Consider the following 21,670-nt stretch of genomic DNA (forward strand, 5'->3'; position numbering starts at 1 on the left):
TGCATTTGATATAAAACATGTATAAGGCAATTTCCTATAAAAAATTTATTTCCAAGGGACATTACTCATGGTGAAATAGTGGATTTGAAATGAATTTCAATCTAACCCTAATACTTGCTAAGATAAACCTTCAATATAAATTTCGTAGCAATCCTATGAAAGATGTAGATTTGAAAAGGCTTTCCATGCAATTTTTCGTATAATTTATATTTCCAAGGGGAATAGCTCCTTCAATAATAATTGTTTGGCACTGAATATGACTCCCCTATAAAAGGAATACTAAACACTAACTTTCCTAGGAGCTACATTACGTTTAAGGGTTATCAAGTATAAAGGTATATTAAAACTGCTTCTGAATTTACTAGTTGTTACAGATACACATGTTAGAAAAAGGTTAAAAAAGATATGCATTTGTCACTTTACTAAGAGTATCCCATGTTACCAAAGAACCCCAAGCATGAAAAGGAGAATTGACATAAAGTATTTTTAAAAGAACATAATATAACAGGATTTTTTTGTCACCACACTATGTTTATTGAATATAATATAATTGAATATAACTAAAACACAAATCTAAGTGCAGTACAAATAATCTCCTCTGTTCTGTAAACATTCTTGCCTCTAATTCTTTCTTAATTGTGTGGCAGGCACTAAATCTTGTTTAACCTAAAACATAACAATATGGTTCAGTTGGATAAATAATTATTCAAAACAATACAAAATTTAAAAGCCCTAAAAAGTTGTTATTTGTTTTCCATCTAAGGACAAATAGGAGTGTTTTATCCTTGCAATGGCAGAATCCCAAGACAATATCAAAATGTAAAACTTATAGAAATAAAATTCATTTGTGATACCAATCATTTAAATGAAAAGTTCAAATCATTTTTTTCTTGGGTAATTACTTTTCTTTGCTTTACAACTGTGATGATTAAAATATAATGTGTGGTGATAGACAACAATAGAGTGGTGAGAGACAAACATAGTGTGGTGATAGACAAACGTAGTGTGGTGATAGACAAAGATAGTGTGGTGATAGACAAACAGTGTGGTGATAGACAAACATAGTGTGGTGATAGACAAACATAGTGTAGTGATAGACAAACATAGTGTGGTGATAGACAATAGTGTGGTGATAAACAATAGTGTGGTGATAGACAAACATAATGTGGTGATAGATGTACACAGTGTGTTGATTGATTATGTGTGGTGGTAGATATATTATATGTGGTCATAATTATGTAATGTGTGGCAGTTGATACATAATATGTGGTGGTATATACATTATGTGTGTGCCAGCAGATGTATACTGTAGACAATGCTACAAGTGCAATAACACTGAAACAATATATTTATAAGGTTTACACATTTTGAATGTCACAATCATTGACCCACAGTTAGTATATCATATTTGCTACTTTTATTGAAAAGATACCTGACATGATATTTACATAAAATATTGCATGCCATGTTGGAGCGGTTATACTTTAAAAAAACATTTCTTTTATTAAAATATTTCATTTCAACCAGGATTGTTTAATTGCTTATTAACTCTTTACATACATATGTATAATACTTTGCTACCTAACTCTTTACATACATATGTATAATACTTTGCTAATTAACTCTTAACATACATATGTATAATACTTTAAATTTCAATGAAGATTACCTTTTCCTTTTCTCCTATTTTCTATCTATCAAAAATCTTTTTTCACTTTTCTGAAGAAAAAAAATAATAACAATGATAGGTGTCACATTGAGTCATTTTAAGTTTAAAATCTAAATTAACATAAACAGATTTCTGTACAGAAACATGGATTATTATCGTACTCATATCCATTTTCAAGTTGGAATAAATAGGCATTTGAGAGATATACCCAGTGGTGTGAAAGACATAATGTATAAATTGAGGTGAAAATATTAACAGTGAACTGATAGATATTCTGAGTGAGGTGATACATATGAAATGAGCAATTGATTTACAAAGTGAGGTTATTGGTATTTCCAGTAAGGTGATATGGTATATTGTGTGGAGATATACATAGAGAATTTTGGGTAAATATAGAGAGAATGGAGATATATATAGAGAGTATGTGGTGATTGATATATGTAGTGAGGTGATTGATAAATAAAGTAAGGTGATAGGTGTTTATAATGTGGTCATAAACATAGAAACTGTGGGGATAGATATGGAAAGTATGGGAATATATATAGAGAGTGTGTGGTGATTGATATATAAAGTGAGGTGATTGAAAAATAAAGTAAGGTGATAGTTGTTTATTGTGTGGAGATATATACAGAGAGACTTTTGAGGCAGATAAAGAGAGTTGGGGATATATATATAGAGTATGGTGATTGATACATAAAGTGAGGTGATTGATAAATAAAGTAAGGTGATAGTTGTTTATTGTGTGGAAATATATACAGAGAGACTTTTGAGGCAGATATAGAGAGTTGGGGATATATATATAGAGTGTGGTGATTGATACATAAAGTGAGGTGATTGATAAATAATGTAAGGTAATCTAAGGTGTTTATTATGTGGAGATATACTGAGAGACTTTTGGGGTAGATATAGAGAGTATGGGGATATATATAGAGAGTGTGGTGATTGATATATAAAGTGAGGTGATTGATAAATAAAGTAAAGGGGAAGCTTTTGTATTATCCTGATATATACATAGAGACTATTATGATATATACATAATGACTGTTGGCATCTGAATGGAGAGTGTAGTGATAGATAATCATAGTATGGGGATAGCTATTGAGACTGTAGTGATAGATAATCATAGTATGGGTATAGCTATTGAGACTGTAGTGATAGATAATCATATTATGGGGGTAGATATTGAGACTGTAGTGATAGATGGTCATAGTATTGGGGTACCTATTGAGACTGTTGGGATATATATGGAGAGTGTGGTGATGAATGCAGCGACTGTAGCAATGGAGGAATATATAAACCACCACACTGTATATATCTTTTTTTGAGTATAATTTTATAAAAATACTTTACCATCACTATTGCTGAGTGCTGCTTGGTTGTTAATTATTCAACTATTCTTGTTATTTCATTTAAAATTAGATGTACCCATTTCCTTTCTTCCTTTTTCACTAATGACCTCTAAATCCCTGCAAAATGTTGTTTGGTATTTCTGTAAGAAGAACACAAATATAAATAATCAATTTGATAATTGCTACATGATAAGTATGCAAGCTTATACAAACATATCTCAGTGGACATTGCATATCTGCATATCTCCTTCCACTGTAAATTATACAATGACCAGTACATTTCTCTGACTTATAGGAGATACAACAAGTTATAGTATACAGTCTTGTGAAAAAAAGATAAAGAATGATGATAGATATAATCATTGTGTTACTATAAATATGATATGATGGTGATATATAGATATAGATAGGTGATAAGTGTGGACTGGGGTTATGTGTATATACAGTGAGGTAAAGGATCCACTGAATAGTATAAAGATATATTACAGTGTGATGATATATAAACCAAAGGATGATATATATATATATACATACTGTGTGGTGACATATATATCAATGGTGTTGTGATTGATTGATTTAAGCAGTGTATTTAGTTAAAAGATACATATGTGGAGGGGATACATATATAAAATATGGTGAAAAATTATCAACAGTGAGGTAAAAAATATTTTCAGGGATGTCATATATATATAAAATGAGGAAATAGATATATAAATTAAGGTGAAAGATATATTAAGTGAGGTGATAGATATATAAGGTGTGGTAATGTGTATAAGGTGTGGTAATGTGTATAGGGTGTGGTGATGTATATATAATGTGTGGTGACAGATATAAAAAGTGAGGTGAAAATTTATATAAAGTGTGGAGACAGATATATAAAGTGGGGTGACATATATATATAAAGTATGGTGACATATATATAAGGTTTGGTGATATAAAAAGTGTGGTGATAGATAAATAAAGTGTGGTGACAGATAAATAAGGTGTGGTGATAGATACATAAAGTCTGGTGACAGATATATAAGGTGTGGTGACAGATATATAAAGTGTAGTGACAGATAAATAAAGTGTGGTGATAGATATATAAAGTCTGGTGACAGATATATAAGGTGTGGTCACAGATATATAAAGTGTGGTGACAGATATATAAAGTGTGGTGACAGATATTTTAAATGTAGGGATAGATATTTAAAGTCTGGTGACAGATATATAAAGTGTAGTGATAGATATATAAAGTGAGGTGATAGATATATATATAGTAACGTGATGGATATATAATGTCTGGTGATGGATATATAAGGTGTGGTGACAGATATATATAGAATGGTGATAGATATAAAAAGTCTGGTGACAGATATATAAGGTGTGGTGATAGATATAAAAAGTATGGTGACAGTTATATAAGGTGTGGTGACAGATATATAAAGTATGGTGACAGATATATAAAGTCTGATGATGAATATGTTAAGTGTGGTGACAGATATATAAAGTGAGGTGATTGATATATAAAGTCTGGTGACAGATATATACAGTAAGGTGATGGATATATAAAGTCTGGTGACAGATATATATAGTGAGGTGATTGATATATAAAGTGTGGTGATGGACATGTTAAGTGTGGTGACAGATATATTAAGTCTGGTGACAGACATATAAAGTGTGGTGATGGACATGTTAAGTGTGGTGACAGATATATTAAGTCTGGTGACAGACATATAAAGTGTGGAGATGGATATATATAGTGAGGTTATTGATATATAAAGTGTGGTGATGGATATGTTAAGTGTATTGACAAAAATATAAAGTCTGGTGACAGATATATAAAGTATGGTGGCAGATATATATAGTGAGGTGATGGATATATAAAGTATGGTGAAAGATATATAGTGAGGTGATGGACAAATAAAGTGTGGGATAGATTTATAGTCTTGTGACAGATATATAAAGAGTAGTGATAGATATATAAAGTGAGGTGATAGATATATATATAGTGAGGTGATGGATATATAAAGTGTGGTGATGGATATGTGAAGTGTAATGACAGATTTTTAAAGTATAGTGACAGATATATAAAGTATGGTGACAGATATATATAGTGAGGTGATGGATATATAAAGTGTGGTGACATATATATAAAGTATGGTGACAGATATATATAGTGAGATGATTGATTTATAAAGTGATCAGGTTATAGATATATATAGTGAGGTGATTGATATATAAAGTGTGGTGATGGATTTGTTAAGTGTATTGACAGAAATATTAAGTCTGGTGAAAGATATGTTAAGTATGGTGACAGATATATATAGTGAGGTGATGGATATATAAAGTATGGTGACAGATATATAGTGAGGTGATGGATATATAAAGTGTGGGATAGATTTATAGTCTTGTGACAGATATATAAAGAGTAGTGATAGATATATAAAGTGAGGTGATAGATATATATAGTGAGGTGATGGATATATAAAGTGTGATGATGGATATGTGAAGTGTAATGACAGATTTTTAAAGTATAGTGACAGATATATAAAGTATGGTGACAGATATATAAAGTGAGGTGAGAGATATATATATAGTAACGTGATGGATATATAATGTCTGGTGATGGATAAATAAGGTGTGGTGATAGATATATATAGAATGGTGATAGATATAAAAAGTCTGGTGACAGATATATAAGGTGTGGTGATAGATATAAAAAGTATGGTGACAGTTATATAAGGTGTGGTGACAGATATATAAAGTATGGTGACAGATATATAAAGTCTGATGATGAATATGTTAAGTGTGGTGACAGATATATATAGTGAGGTGATTGATATATAAAGTCTGGTGACAGATATATACAGTAAGGTGATGGATATATAAAGTCTGGTGACAGATATATATAGTGAGGTGATTGATATATAAAGTGTGATGATGGACATGTTAAGTGTGGTGACAGATATATTAAGTCAGGTGACAGACATATAAAGTGTGGTGATGGACATGTTTAATGTGGTGTCAGATATATTAAGTCTGGTGACAGACATATAAAGTGTGGAGATGGATATATATAGTGAGGTTATTGATATATAAAGTGTGGTGATGGATATGTTAAGTGTATTGACAAAAATATAAAGTCTGGTGACAGATATATAAAGTATGGTGGCAGATATATATAGTGAGGTGATGGATATATAAAGTATGGTGACAGATATATAGTGAGGTGATGGATATATAAAGTGTGGGATAGATTTATAGTCTTGTGACAGATATATAAAGAGTAGTGATAGATATATAAAGTGAGGTGATAGATATATATAGTGAGGTGATGGATATATAAAGTGTGGTGATGGATATGTGAAGTGTAATGACAGATTTTTAAAGTATAGTGACAGATATATAAAGTATGGTGACAGATATATATAGTGAGGTGATGGATATATAAAGTGTGGTGACATATATATAAAGTATGGTGACAGATATATATAGTGAGATGATTGATTTATAAAGTGATCAGGTTATAGATATATATAGTGAGGTGATTGATATATAAAGTGTGGTGATGGATTTGTTAAGTGTATTGACAGAAATATTAAGTCTGGTGAAAGATATGTTAAGTATGGTGACAGATATATAAAGTATAGTGACAGATATATAAAGTATGGTGACAGATATATAAAGTATGGTGACAGATATATATAGTGAGGTGATGGATATATAAAGTGTTATGACAGATATATAAAGTATAGTGACAGATATATAAAGTATGGTGACAGATATATAAAGTGAGGTGATAGATATATATAGTGAGGTGATCGATATATAAAGTGTGGTGATGGACATGTAAAGTGTAGTGACAGATATATAAAGACTAGTGACAGACATATAAAGTGTGGTGATTGATATATATAGTGATTTTCCCTCTGGTTTATATGATCCGTTCATCCTATATTGACTCTTAAAATTCAAGAGTTATCAAAAAATGAGGGTACTTTTTCTAAAAATGAGGGTACTGTTGATATGGCCTTCCAAGTACCGTTTTGAAACATAACATCACTGAAGAGACATTTATTGTCGAAAACCGGATCTGGTGTACTAAGGAAATATTGACACCATATGTTTGTGGCACAACATCTTGGCCACAAGTTAACAAATTTTTTTTCTGTTTAGTATTATATTTATATTAAGATCCATTTTGTTACATCATGTGATCAATTTTATTTGGCAATCGCCAATGGCAGTCAGCAGGGTTAAAGAACATCAGTTGTTCGACCTGTTAGTCAAATGCATTTTGTTTAAATATACTTTTTCACTGTTTTGGTCTTTTGGAAAATGTTGTTTGTGCTGTTTTTAGACCCTTCTACAACGAAATTTGTTTGACATGCACACCTATAAAAATTGTGGTTTTTATCCAACGCAATCATAGGTTTGAAGGTAGCTTTCAATTTAGACTCGTTTATATTTTTTGTTTGGGCATGTATCATATTTTTCCTCCGGTTTATATGATCCGTTCATCCTATATTGACTCTTAAAATTCAAGAGTTATTAAAAAAATTAGGGTATTTTTTCTAAAAATGAGGGAACTGTTGAAATGGCCTTCCAAATACCGTTTCGATCCCCAACATCACTGAAGAGACATTTATATGTCGAAATCCGGATCTGGTGTACTAAAGAAATATTGACACCATATGTTTGTAGCACAACATCTTGGCCACAAGTTAACAAAAAAAATTTCTGTTTAGTATTAAATTTATATTAAGATCCATTTTGTTACATCTTGTGATCAATTTAATTTGACAATCGCCAATGGCAGTCAGCAGGGTAAAAGAACATCAGTTGTTCGACCTGTTAGTTAAATGCGTTTTGTTTAAATATACTTTTTTGGTGTTTTTGTTTGTTGTTTGTGCTGTTTTTAGACCATTATACAACAAAATTTGTTTGACATACACACATATAAAAATTGCGGTTTGATAATGACAAAAATATAAAGTCTGGTGACAGATATATAAAGTATGGTGACAGATATATAGTGAGGTGATGGATATATAAAGTGTGGGGATAGATATATAAAGTCTGGTGACAGATATATAAAGTATAGTGATAGATATATAAAGTGAGGTGACAGTTATATATAGTGAGGTGACAGATATATAAAGTGTGGTGACAGATATATAAAGTATGGTGACAGATATATAATGTATGGTGACAGATATATAAAGTATGGTGACAGATATATAAAGTATGGTGACAGATATATAAAGTATGGTGACAGATAAATAAAGTCTGGTGACAGATATATAAAGTATGTTGACAGATATATAAAGTATGGTGACAGATAAATAAAGTCTGGTGACAGATATATATAGTTTGATGACAGTTATATATAGTGAGGTGACAGATATATAAAGTGTGGTGAAGGATATACATAGTGAGGTGACAGATATATAAATAGATATAGGAAGATGTGGTGTGAGTGCCAATGAGACAGCTCTCCATCCAAATAACAATTTAAAAAGTAAACCATTATAGGTTAAAGTACGGCCTTCAACACGGAGCCTCGGCTCACACCGAACAACAAGCTATAAAGGGCCCCAAAATTACTAGTGTAAAACCATTCAAACGGGAAAACCAACGGTCTAATCTATATAAACAAAACAAGAAAAGAGAAACACATATATATTACATAAACAAACGACAACTACTGTACATCAGATTCCTGACTTAGGACAGGTGCAAACATTTGCAGCGGGATTAAACGTTTTAATGGATCCAAACCTTCTCCCTTTTTCTGAAACAATAGCATAACATCACAACATAGAAAAACACACGATAAAATATCAATTTGCAGACTTAACTCAATAAAAAAACGTATGATTACACAATGAATATATAAAGTATTGTGACAGATATATAAAGTATGGTGACAGATATATAAAGTATAGTGACAGATAAATAAAGTCTGGTGACATATATATATAAAGTATGGTGACAGATATATAGTGAGGTGATGAATATATAAAGTGTGGGGATAGATATATAGTCTGGTGACAGATATATAAAGAGAAGTGATAGATATATAAAGTGAGGTGAGGTGATAGATATATATAGTGAGGTGATGGATATATAAAGTGTGGTGATGGATATGTTAAGTGTAATGACAGATATATAAAGTATGGTGACAGATATATAAAGTATGGTGACAGATAAATAAAGTCTGGTGACATATATATAAAGTATGGTGACAGATATATAGTGAGGTGATGAATATATAAAGTGTGGGGATAGATATATAGTCTGGTGACAGATATATAAAGAGTAGTGATAGATATATAAAGTGAGGTGATAGATATACAAAAATGTATATAGTGAGGTGATGGATATATAAAGTGTGGTGAAGGATATGTTAAGTGTAATGACAGATATATAAAGTATGGTGACAGATATATAAAGTATGGTGACAGATATATATAGTGAGGTGACATATATATTAAGTGTGGTGACATATATATAAAGTATGGTGGCAGATATATATAGTGAGGTGATTGATATATAAATAGATCAGGTGATAGATATATATAGCCAAGTGATTGATATATAAAGTGTGGTGATGGATATGTTAAGTGTATTGACAGAAATACTAAGTCTGGTGACAGATATATAAAGTATGGTGACAGAATATATATACAGCCTTTTACAGAGTGGTGATAAATACAGAATGGTGATAAATATATACAGCGGTTTTAAATATAAACATATGTTGATAAATATATAGCATGGTGATAGATATATACAGTGTTGTAAAAAGTGGTGATTAATACAGAATGGTGATAAATATATAGCATGGTGATAGATATATACAGTGTTGTAAAAAGTGGTGATTAATACAGAATGGTGATAAATATATAGCATGGTGATAGATATATACAGTGTTGTAAAAAGTGGTGATTAATACAGAATGGTGATAAATATATAGCATGGTGATAGATATATACAGTGTTGTAAAAAGTGGTGATTAATACAGAATGGTGATAAATATATAGCATGGTGATAGATATATACAGTGTTGTAAAAAGTGGTGATTAATACAGAATGGTGATAAATATAGAGCATGGTGATAGAGATATACAGTGTTGTACAAAGTGGTGATTGATACAGAATGGTGATTATTATACAGTGTGTTGATAGATTTTTAGTGTTGATAAATATACAGAGTGATGTTAGATATATTCAGTTTCGAGATTTTAATATATTGGTAATATATAGTGTAGTGATAAATAAAGTGAGGTGATAGATATTTATATTGGTGATATATATAAAAACAGTAGGATGATACATGTAGATATATACACTGGTGATAGATGTTTGTAATGGTGATATATATATACAATGGTGATATATGTTTACATTGGTGATAAAAAATAAATATTTTTTTTACTATGAAGATTTTTTTAACTCGTTTTATGGCATTCCCGACCTGATGATTATTTTCATTTAATCTAGGTGTGGTTAGTTTGATCTTAGTTGTTCATTGGTCAATATTTGATTATGACGTCAAATTTTCAGGCTATTATCTGAAATTCCCATTGTGACGACATGAAGACAGAGAAACAGATTTCACCACATAATCTTTTGCAATACGATATTTATCCACTCTAGACAGTGTCAAAATTAATTGATTTTGATATCACCTAAAGGAATGTGTACTTTTTTATAGTCATGCACCAAAAATTACTGTTATAAACGTCATTTGCCAATTTTTTCTAACGGTTATTTGTGATTTCCCGATTTCCCAGGGATTACAAGTATCACCCTCATACATGACCAGGGGTAGGAGGGGTCCTGATCCCTTCAACATGAAATCCCGAATTTAAATAAATTTAAATTCTGACATCCAGTACTAGTAATTCAAAAAAAGAATTCCTGTATCTCTTAATAGATCCCGAAACCCTGAGCCTAAAAACACCAGATCCTGGAGTCCTGATAAAGGCCCTATCCCCCCTCATACATGCACGATCCATAACAATATTTTTAAGACTTTCTTGACGCCGCAAGAAATCATTTGGTCACCTCCTATGCACACTGACATGATAAATACACATAAAAAGAATTTATTGTCGGACTCTTTTGAACCAAATCACATTTTTTAGTTGGAAAAGGAAAAGAAGGGGGGGGGGGGGTTAGCCTCCTTTCCTAGTTTTAAATGTTATTTTGCATTTAAAGTTGATCATGTATGTTTTCATTGCTACAATGCATTATTTTGCAAACCTTTCACATGTTTTTTTTTACGTTTTAGACGTTATGTGTGCTCTGAAGTACTGGGAAGAAAGCCACTTCAACAACTGAGCACGACGTGTATTTTCTTTCGCAGATAAATGTAAATAAAAGCGTACAAATCTATCTCCACATAGGAGATTTTTTTCAAAAAGTGAAAGTAGAAATTACCGGAACCGCCCAGTACCGGTCGCGCATGCGCACAAATACAAGGTTATAGTCCGGGTTACAATATCTATAACCTTGTATATTATATACCTCGAAGGCCTGGATTTTTTTTATACATACATACAGGAAGTTGCCGTGGTGAAAGAATTTAGAAATCGGTTTGGTGTGTAATATTTCCGGAATCGGAACTACTAACTTTTTTTTTACCTTGGACGTTCAGACGGGACACAGACACTCGATTCGATGAAAATAAAATTACATAAATATCTCAATATTAAAGAACATATAGGTATTTGATATTCAAAGAAAAGTGTGGAGACGAGTGAGACATATTCTTCGGTTTCGCCATGTTACTTGCTAAGATTTGCAGAGCTAATTTTCGGTATTATTTTGTCTCTGGTACATTTTATAAAAGCATGGATAACATCTACAGTAAGGTATAAGATTGCACGGCAAAAGTTTTACAAAATCAAATACGAAAAATTGAGAAATAGCATATGTATCAGTGGCGGATCCAAGGAAAAAAGGGGGGGGGGTCCGAGGGTTTGGACCTCTTTTTTTTTTGGAAACCCATCCCCTTTGTCCTGGTTTGGGAACCCCCTTTTTTAAATGACCGATTCGCACCTGCGTAAACGAAATATTGTAAAACGTACGGTTTGTGACTGAATGATATGTTTTATTTTATCAAGTATTTGGGAAAAATACGTAAAGAATAAATAATTATCAGCTATAAAAATAATGATAAAAGGTCCGAAACTTAATAATAAATAAATAAATAGCAGTTACCTTATTCTTTAATAAATCGTTTGAATTTTTCAATAGTAGGCCTTGTGTTGATTCAATGTTAAACATGATAAATACAAAAATCCACAATGAGCCTTTCCCCTCATACTCTCAATTTTGGCAATTTGGTGCTTGATAGAGAATTATTACATACAGTGCTAGCATCAGTTCCCTAAAAACAAATAAAAAAATTTAGATATTGGTTAAAACAAATATAAATATGAACCAAATCAAGTACACCTTGTTGGAGCCCCCCTTTTTTGTGTAGGGTGCGCTCGACTTTAGTGACTAGTTTTTCTAATTTAAAGATTGTTGAACAGTTTTTGTAAATAATAAAAGCTAGCACATCACAGAAAATCAAGTGAGTAATCAATGTTTTAAATTCTATAACAAAAATCTTTGGATTAAAGTCTGTGGATTTCCAACAAAAATCTTGTTTTTATTTGCCACAAAATTCCCTGTTTCTATTAAATGCTATGAAACAGTACATAAAAATGCTTAGCACGAAGATTCCCTGTGGTATATGAACAAAATGGCCCATCTCTATTATTCATTATCTTTAATGTTTTGATACTATTGCATATTATATTCATACCCGTAGCCAGGGGTCGTCCGAACCCCCACCCTCCCTTGAAAACAACTTAGCACTGTTAAAGTCAACGTTCTGTTCGAATTGTGACTGTCAAGGTCGAGTTCGCGAGTCTAAATAACCTCCTTTGAAAATTCCTGGCTACGGGCCTGCTTTCCCGTTTTTTGTGATACCTCTTAAAGTGCACTGAAGGAGTACTTCAAGTAATTAAGAACACCCTAGTTAATCTCTGACGGATCTTAGTGGATTTATATTGCTATATATGGCTTTCCACAACTGCATTTGCTATATCATTTTTCATATAGGTGCTCAGGGGCGGATCCAGGATTTTAGAAAGTGGGGCGAAGTTTTTAAATTCGTCCAGCGGAGCGAGGGGACAAATTTTGGGACCTTTTTTTGCTAAAAAAAAAACATAAAATAAGTGCAATATGCAAATTTAAAACGGTTCCTGGCGTGGGGCATGTATATTTTGCAGTTCCCGAAAAGTGTAAAGGTTGCACATTTTGAAAATTTCGATGCTGTATTCTCCCTATTAATTGTCTATCGTAAAATGATAGTACGGATATGGTAAATATGATGTGGGACTTTTCAATTAAAAAAATTTGTAAGGGTTCCGCGGAACCCAGTGTCTCGCCTATTTTTGCTGTAAATCGCAGGCTCAACAACAATGAGGAAAAAAATCAATAAAAATATTCCTCTTGTTACTATTTTATGATTGTAAGAACATTTCATGCGTAAATGCACGGACACGACTGGAAACGCCATTTTTCAATTTTTCAAGAACCATAACTCCTGAACGGTAAAAGTCAAAATCGTCATTATTGAACTTGACCTCCATTTTGTCACCAGTAACAACATATTATAATTTGGGAAGCTTTGGTAGAACATTTCATGCGTAAATGCACGGACACGACTGGAAATGCCATTTTTCAATCTTTCAAGAACCATACAGTAACTCCTGAACGGTAAAAGTCAAAATCGTCATTATTGAACTTGACCTCCATTTTGTCACCAGTAACAACATATTAAAATTTGGGAAGCTTTGGTAAGACTGTTCATGCGTAAATGCACGGACACGACTGGAAACGCCATTTTTCAATCTTTCAAGAACCATAACTCCTTAACGGTAAAAGTCAAAATCGTCATTATTGAACTTGACCTCCATTTTGTCACCAGTAACAACATATTAAAATTTGAGAAGCTTTGGTAGAACTGTTCATGCGTAAATGCACGGACACGACTGGAAACGCCATTTTTCAATCTTTCAAGAACCATAACTCCTGAACGGTAGAAGTCAAAATGGCCATTATTGAACTTGACCTTCATTTAGTTGTCAGTAACAACATATTAAAATTTTAAAAGCTTTGGTTGAACGGTTCTTGAGTTAATGCACGGACAACATTTTGATTGCCGCCCGCCCGACCGCCGCCCGCCCGCCCTGCCGCCCGCCCTACCGCCCGCCCGCCCGCCGAGCATCCCCAATTTAATAACCGACATTTTTGTCACAAAAATCCGGTTAAAAACTCAAAATTACAGTGGCACCAGTACAGGATTAATCACAGAATTTTGGGAACTAATAAATTTCTCTACAAAATTAAAGTCTCACAAAACAATGCACTTTCTGTACGGACTCCATAGAAACTATTGAACACATATTCTGGACATGTGTGGGAAGAACTTAATAAATGGATATTATCAAAAGTCCAAATTGAACTACCACTTAATTTAGATATTGTCTTATTTGGGATATTAGAAAAAAACAGAAAAAAGCTACATAAGAAATCTCATAATACTATTAACCAAATATTATATATACAAAACAAAAATGCAATGTTGACAAGCAAAAAGTGTAGCCTTAAAAAATAAAAATAAATACTAAAAAAAAAACCACTGCAAAGAGCGTACACCTCGGCTGGAACCCCTGGCTCCAACTAATAGAATGATTTTGTAAGCTAACTCTCACGTAATAAAAATATCTACCCAATCCATGCTACCTAAGATTTAGATTTTCTATTCTTTTTTAAAATTATTAATAATATTATTATACGTTTATAGAAGGATTCAAAATATCAACTTTATATACTTGTCAGGCTCGATTTTGCTGATGAACTATGAACTTATTTACTATATTTTTTATATTATATATGAAGTTCTTTGCCAATAAACACATTACCAAAAAAAAAAAAGACAAACAAGCAATATTTATCCAAATATTTGGTTGATATGTTTCACCCAACAAAATTAAGGGATGTGAGGGATTCCAAACCAATCAAAAGCTACGAATGAGTCTGAAATCATCGGACAACGAATATATGAATGACGGTCGAAAAATATAGACATAAAGGCTACTTCCAGCAGACAGGTTGCAGTCTGGTCTTGAAAAAAGTATTCAATATACTAGTAGTCAGTTTGGCGAAACAGACATTCCGGTCGGCAGACATGCAAACCCCGGCCAAAAAAGAAAATACGCCCGTTTTTATAATAATTCTGTTGGATATTCGTTTCTAATAGCAAAAAAATGGACAAGATTATTGTTTTCAATCCAGATACGGCCAAAATGTTTGATATCTCAAGACTGTCTCCTCAAATCAAATGGTTCGTACCTTATGCCCCAGTCCCACTAGACCACGATCGCACCACGATCTAACATAAATTCAGATCGTGGTGAGGTCATGGTACATGTATGAGCGGCGCGAAGATGTAAATTTTCGTTGCTCTTACGATGCAACTACGTCCTCATTACTCTTCTACAACGATCCCGCTACGATTATACCACGTTCTCACCGCGCTTATTCTGCGACCTCAGTACGCTTATCAAGATCTTACTACGCTCATCACGTCGTCACTACGACCATACCACGAGTAATCAGATTGCAACACTATAAGTTATATGGTTCGCTATACTGACCCCATACGGATACATAGAGGGTTAGTAAAATCCATAGGGGGTGAGGCCGGAGGCCGAGTCCCCTATGAATTTTATTCACCCTCTATGGATCCGTAGGGGGTAAGTAGTTAACCGATAATATAAGTTATATGTTATATAGAACTATAATATAAGTCCGATATTATAAGTTTTATGGTTCGCTACTGACCCCATACGGATCCATAGAGGGTTAGTAAAATCCATAGGGGGTGAGGCCGGAGGCCGAGTCCCCTATGAATTTTATTCACCCTCTATGGATCCGTAGGGGGTCAGTAGTTAACCGTATAACGAATTTATCGGACGCTGGACTTTTTCTGCGGCGTTTTGTTGAAAAATAAACAATGAAACAAAACAACAATAATAGATGACGTCGCCATTGACGCGTCATGAACCCCATACGACTATACTACGTTCATATCGCGATCTTACTACGTTCTCAGCAATAACGTCACCATCGTGTTCCATATAAAAACAGTTCCATTCCTACTACTTATGATTAATACGTAGATTTCTCGGAGATCAGTAATGCCACCAAAATCTACGAGAACACGCGGTCGTGATCATTTTTTAATATTAGAAATTCATTTTCTAATATTAGAAAATCAAAAGTAATTTCTTATATTAGAAATTCATTTTCTTATATTAATAAATGATTTTTTAATATTAGAAATTCATTTTTTAATATTAGAAATTCATTTTTTAATATTAGAAAATCATTTTCTAATATAAGAAAATCATTTTTTAATATTAGAAATTCATAAGTAATTTCTTATATTAGAAATTCATTTTCTAATATTAATAAATCATTTTCTAATATTAAAAAATCATTTTCTAATATTAAAAAATCATTTTCTAATATTAGAAAATCATTTTCTAATATTAGAAAATCATTTTTTAATATTAGAAAATCATTTTCTAATATTAAAAAATAAGGTACTTTTTAATATTAGAAAATCATTTTCTAATATTAAAAAATGGTTTTCTAATATTAAAAAATGATTTTCTAATATTAAAAAAGGATTTTCTAATATTAAAAAATGATTTTCTAATATTAAGAAATGATTTTTTAATATTAAAAAATATTTCTAATATTAAAAAGTACCTTATTTTTTAATATTAGAAAATGATTTTCTTATATTAAAAAATGATTTTCTAATATTAGAAAATGATTTTCTAATATTAGAAAATGATTTTTTAATATTAGAAAATGATTTTTTAATATTAGAAAATAGCTCTTTTTGTCCACTTTGGCTTGCCATAGGGGTTAATGTAGAGGCAGAGGGAGCTCTTATAGTAACGAATACTAATCAAACAGAGATCTCGGACTGACCAATCTAACATAAATTACAACCTATTGCTGATCCATAAAGATCAAATGACGATATTTTAGTGAACGATAGCTGAGATGACACAGATGTGTCAATATATATAGGAAGACGTGGTATGAGTGCCAATGAGACAACTCTCCATCCAGCTAACAACTTATAAAAGTAGACCATTATAGGCCAAGGTACGGCCTTCAACACAGAGCCTTGGCTCAAACTGAACAGCAAGCTATAAAGGGATAGACAAACAAAACCAGAAGAGATTTAATATATTTTAAAAATATATTAAATCTCTTCTATGTGAAAATGACAATAAGAATGGTGGTCGTAGTACAAACGTACGTAGTCAGGTCGTAAGAAGAGCGTGATGAGGACGACAAGGGCGTGCTAGAATCGTATTATGGTCTTGAACAGCGTGGTGTAAACGTGGTATAGTCGTAGTGGAAGCGTAGATGGATCGCTGTGAGAACGTGATCCCATCATGGTCGTAGTGATGTCGTAATAACGTCGCTGTGAGATCGTAGCCTAGTCTCTCCGAAAATATGATCACGCTTTCGCCACGCTCTCGCTACGATGGTACAGCAACCTTTGCGATCTTGCTACGACCTTAGTGCGCTCTCACTACGCTTCTACTACGACCCGATTTCGCCACGAGTCGACCGCACCACCGTGATTGTTTTGAACATGTTCATAGTTGTCCACGCTCATCACGATCTTGAAGACCTCACAACGACCGTGCTACGACCTTACTGCGATCTACACAATCGTACTACGATCATCTTAATTTGCATTGTATTCACAGATCGTGGTGCGATCGTGGCATAGTGGGACTGCGGTATTATACTTTAAATCTATCTACAGCTTTTACTAACTGGGGATCATCATTCAGCTGTTATTTTAAAATAGGATGCCGATCATGGGGCCTAACGAGTTGAACATGTTTTCGTAGGTAAACAATATTGCTGAGGAACTTTTTTTCATGCCTGAGAGTGTACTAATATAGAGTATGACTGTTTGGTGGACTAATGAAATAGAAGTCAATACATTCTTGCACTGTCTCAATCCTGTGTCGCCTTGGAGGTGTTGAGATTGTCATGTTCAGCCTAAGCATTTTGTGAAAGTAATTTAAATTTCAAAATGACTGAGTGACGTTTTTTCGACGCACTGGTCAACTCCACCACATGACTTTCAGCAGAGACATATATACACATGTATATATGTCTCTGCTTTCAGTTAGTATGTACCAGCGAAAAATATCTTTATAAGTAAAGTATTGTCACATAAAATAAATACACGGGAAATGACAAAGTTCACGCCGTCTAGTCTGATAAATCATTTTACAAATTTTATTTTTTTTAAATCCAAGTACGCCCTCTACGCCCCCACCCCCACCCCCACCCACCGGATCCGCCACTGATGCTTGAGAACAGAATCCTGTTATGAGTCCCCCCTCCCTTATTATCACAATTCTTATATTATACAATATTTATCATATCACTTATTTGTACCATTTATTAAATACATTGTATATTTATACCATATTTTGGGTCCTACTAAAATGCGCCCGGGAGCGCACGGGTGAAGAAAAAGCGCCCGGGGGAAAAGAAAATGCGCCCGGGGAAAATATATAGATATTATATTGGCATGAGACAACTTTGTGTCGATGAAATAAGTTATGTTCATTGATTTTTTTTTTTTTAATTTTATAGTAAAGTAATTCAAAGTAATTTGCAAATTCAAATAATAGACATTTATAATAAAGCACAAAACAAGTACATGTATGAATGTTTCAATTTTAACAATAATATATGAATACTGTTTCGAAAGACAGATAATAATAGATCACAGTTTATGCGGAAGATTTATAAAATGTAAAATTCAAAAGACATGTTTTTCAAAAATAATATTTAAATGAAAAATGTAAAAAAAAAAATTAAATTTCACAGATAAATATTTATCTAATCAAAATTAAAAAAGTAACACATGATAAATCAGCAAATAAAGCAGTACTATACATGTACAGTAGTTAAGGGAAGGGGTAAAAAGCAGGAGTTTGGTTTAATTCAAAAACTAAGCATTAAATTCCTGATAAGCATAGACATTAAAACAGTCAAAGTTTTAGTTTTATAAAAGATATAAACAACACTTTCGATGTAGCATCGTACATATCCCCATTTATATTAAGGACAAAACAAGCAACGATTTTTTTTTAGGAACTTGAAAACTTTTTATTGTTATAAAATATTATTATTTTATTCTCCCGGGCGCTAATTTTCCTTCCCCGGGCGCTTTTTCTTTTCCCGGGCGCTTTTTAGTAGGACCGCATATTTTTATTCTAAATATGCATGTTAACCACAGGCACTTGTCTCAATTTTTTTTCCCCCTATATACCTTAATGTTATATTAAGGTATATAGGAAATTTTTTTTGAGACAAGTGCCTGTGATGTTAACTATCAACGTGAATCTAGATTATAGAGTGAAGCTATAGTCGAGTTTCTTGTTGATAGTAAACATGCATATTAAGAGTAAAAATCTGGTCTATCATATATACGTTTTATTCCCCTTAAAACTGTTTACTTTTGTTGGTTTTTAAGTTATGGTTGTCTATAATTTCACAAATTCCTGTTGCATCTTTGTATATTTTAACCAGATGCTCCACAGGGCGCATCTTTGTACGATTGCAGAGGTCGAACCCTAAATGGTTGGGCTAGTATGGACACAACATTCAAGCTGGATACAGCTCTGAATTTGGATTGTGATTTATTTAAATAGTTGACACAGCATAGGTATCTGACACAAAATGAATGTGTTCTAATGAACTTAAATTTTTTTTTTTGCTTTTGAGCAATTCACTTTGCTGTTGAATATAAATCCCTGAGAAAAATTTACCCCCCCCCCCCCCCCACCATTTTTACATAACCTTTCCCTTATTCCAAAAATGATCTCAATTCAATTTTCTAATGGAGTTTGTAACAATAACTACTCTTTTCAAGACATCATAAAACATAAAAAATATAAAATGTCATACAGTCATGGTTAAAATAAATATTGATTAATAGTAATATATAAAAAAAAATAATAGGGAATGTGTCCAAAGGGACGCCGATGATGCCACCAGCATATAACATTAAAAAGGGACATAACTCAGGACCTGTAAAAGTAAAGCTGTCAAAAAATAAACTTAAGCTGAGTTTAGAGGTAATAGTATTATATACACATTTCATTAAATTAAGTTGAGACCAGGGTTTCCCCTGGGTCAATTATTTTTTTCGCCACCTCTTTCGCCAAAACAATATATTTTTCGCCACTTTATTTTTTTTTCCGCCAAATATATTTTTCCTTTAAAATTTTCTTTTTTTCCAGCACCCCCCCCTAAATAAGAAGAGTTTTTTTACAACAAAACGAAGAATCTTATTACTTGGAATTGATCCCTCATGTAAGGTGTAGTCATTACATTGAAGGTTACTCTCATGCCAACCTTTTAAATAGATTTCTTCACAACGACAGTTTTCTTTTCTAGACCATCGTAAATAAGTAAAACTATATGCTTGAAACACCTGTGTTACTGAAACGACTTTGAAGTACCCACTCAAATCAATGATCTATATTAAAGTTAAATGATAAAGTTTAAAATCAGAGACCTTTCTAGCTTTTGAACATTTTTCGTCATAACAATAATTTTCTTTTCAAAAGAAGGAGAGGAAGCGTAAATTTTGCTTCAAACACGTGCGTCGCAAAGCGGTAAATGAATCCCTTTTGAGACATGTGACAGAAGCCATTTTACCATATCATACAATCAACACCTTTATTAATTAGTCCTTTGATGTCGATAGCTATAAATGCAATCAGCTGATTATTGATTTTCTGTCAAAATCTTAACGAGTTCAAGGTGAATTCCGAGTATTGTCTGATAGGTAAAGTCAGAGAAACCCGAAAAAAGTAAACAAACAAGATGGCTGAAAATAAATCGTTATATATATTTCTTTCGCCAAATTCTTTCGCCAATGACGAATTTTAATCGCCACAATTATTATTTTTTCGCAAATTGCCAGCGGAAACCCTGGTTGAGACAAACTTATGTTAAGAGAACAGAAACTAATAAAATCTTCAATTTTTCCATTTGCAAAGGGGCATAACCCTAGAATGGTAATCAAAGTGCTTGTAATCACTGAATGGGACAGACTGCTTTAATTTATCAGTTGGTAGTAAAGTGGAAACTACATTATATATTGTATATAGTATTGATTTAAGCTGATTAAACTACTATTCTGGACAAAGAAAGATAACTCCAATTGTCATAGAAGATTTCACAAAACATTGGTTTTAGGTGATCAACAACCATTCTGGACAAAGAAAGTTCACTCCAGTTTATTGTCTTAAATTACAAAAATGCTTGTTTTTGGCCCTTCATTGCTAGACTGTTTGTCCCATAAGCCACACAATATATCCCAACCTTCTTCTTATGGTATTAAACATTGTGGTACAATTTTAGAACAATTGAAATACTTATACACAACTCTTTGTACTGACACTAGATAAATGCTTGTTTTGGGCTCCTTTGGGTCCCTTATTCCTACACCTTAGGGACCATAACCCCAATT

General features: G+C 32.5%; 1 protein-coding gene and 1 long non-coding RNA gene across 2 annotated transcripts in view; both read right to left on the reverse strand.

Annotated features, from left to right (window-relative positions):
* The window catches only part of LOC134701825 (1,5-anhydro-D-fructose reductase-like), a 102,890-nt gene that overhangs the window by 65,757 nt on the left and 15,463 nt on the right, over nucleotides 1–21,670 (reverse strand). The window lies entirely within an intron of this gene.
* Nucleotides 567–11,423, reverse strand: LOC134701819 (uncharacterized). Its single transcript, XR_010104220.1, has 4 exons — nucleotides 11,272–11,423; nucleotides 3,020–3,158; nucleotides 1,670–1,719; nucleotides 567–666 (listed from the first exon to the last, which is right to left on the reverse strand). It is a non-coding gene; the product is annotated as an uncharacterized LOC134701819 (long non-coding RNA).

The sequence above is a fragment of the Mytilus trossulus genome, unplaced genomic scaffold (assembly GCF_036588685.1).
Source record: "Mytilus trossulus isolate FHL-02 unplaced genomic scaffold, PNRI_Mtr1.1.1.hap1 h1tg000343l___fragment_1__unscaffolded, whole genome shotgun sequence".
NCBI classification, from domain to species: Eukaryota; Metazoa; Mollusca; class Bivalvia; order Mytilida; family Mytilidae; genus Mytilus; species Mytilus trossulus.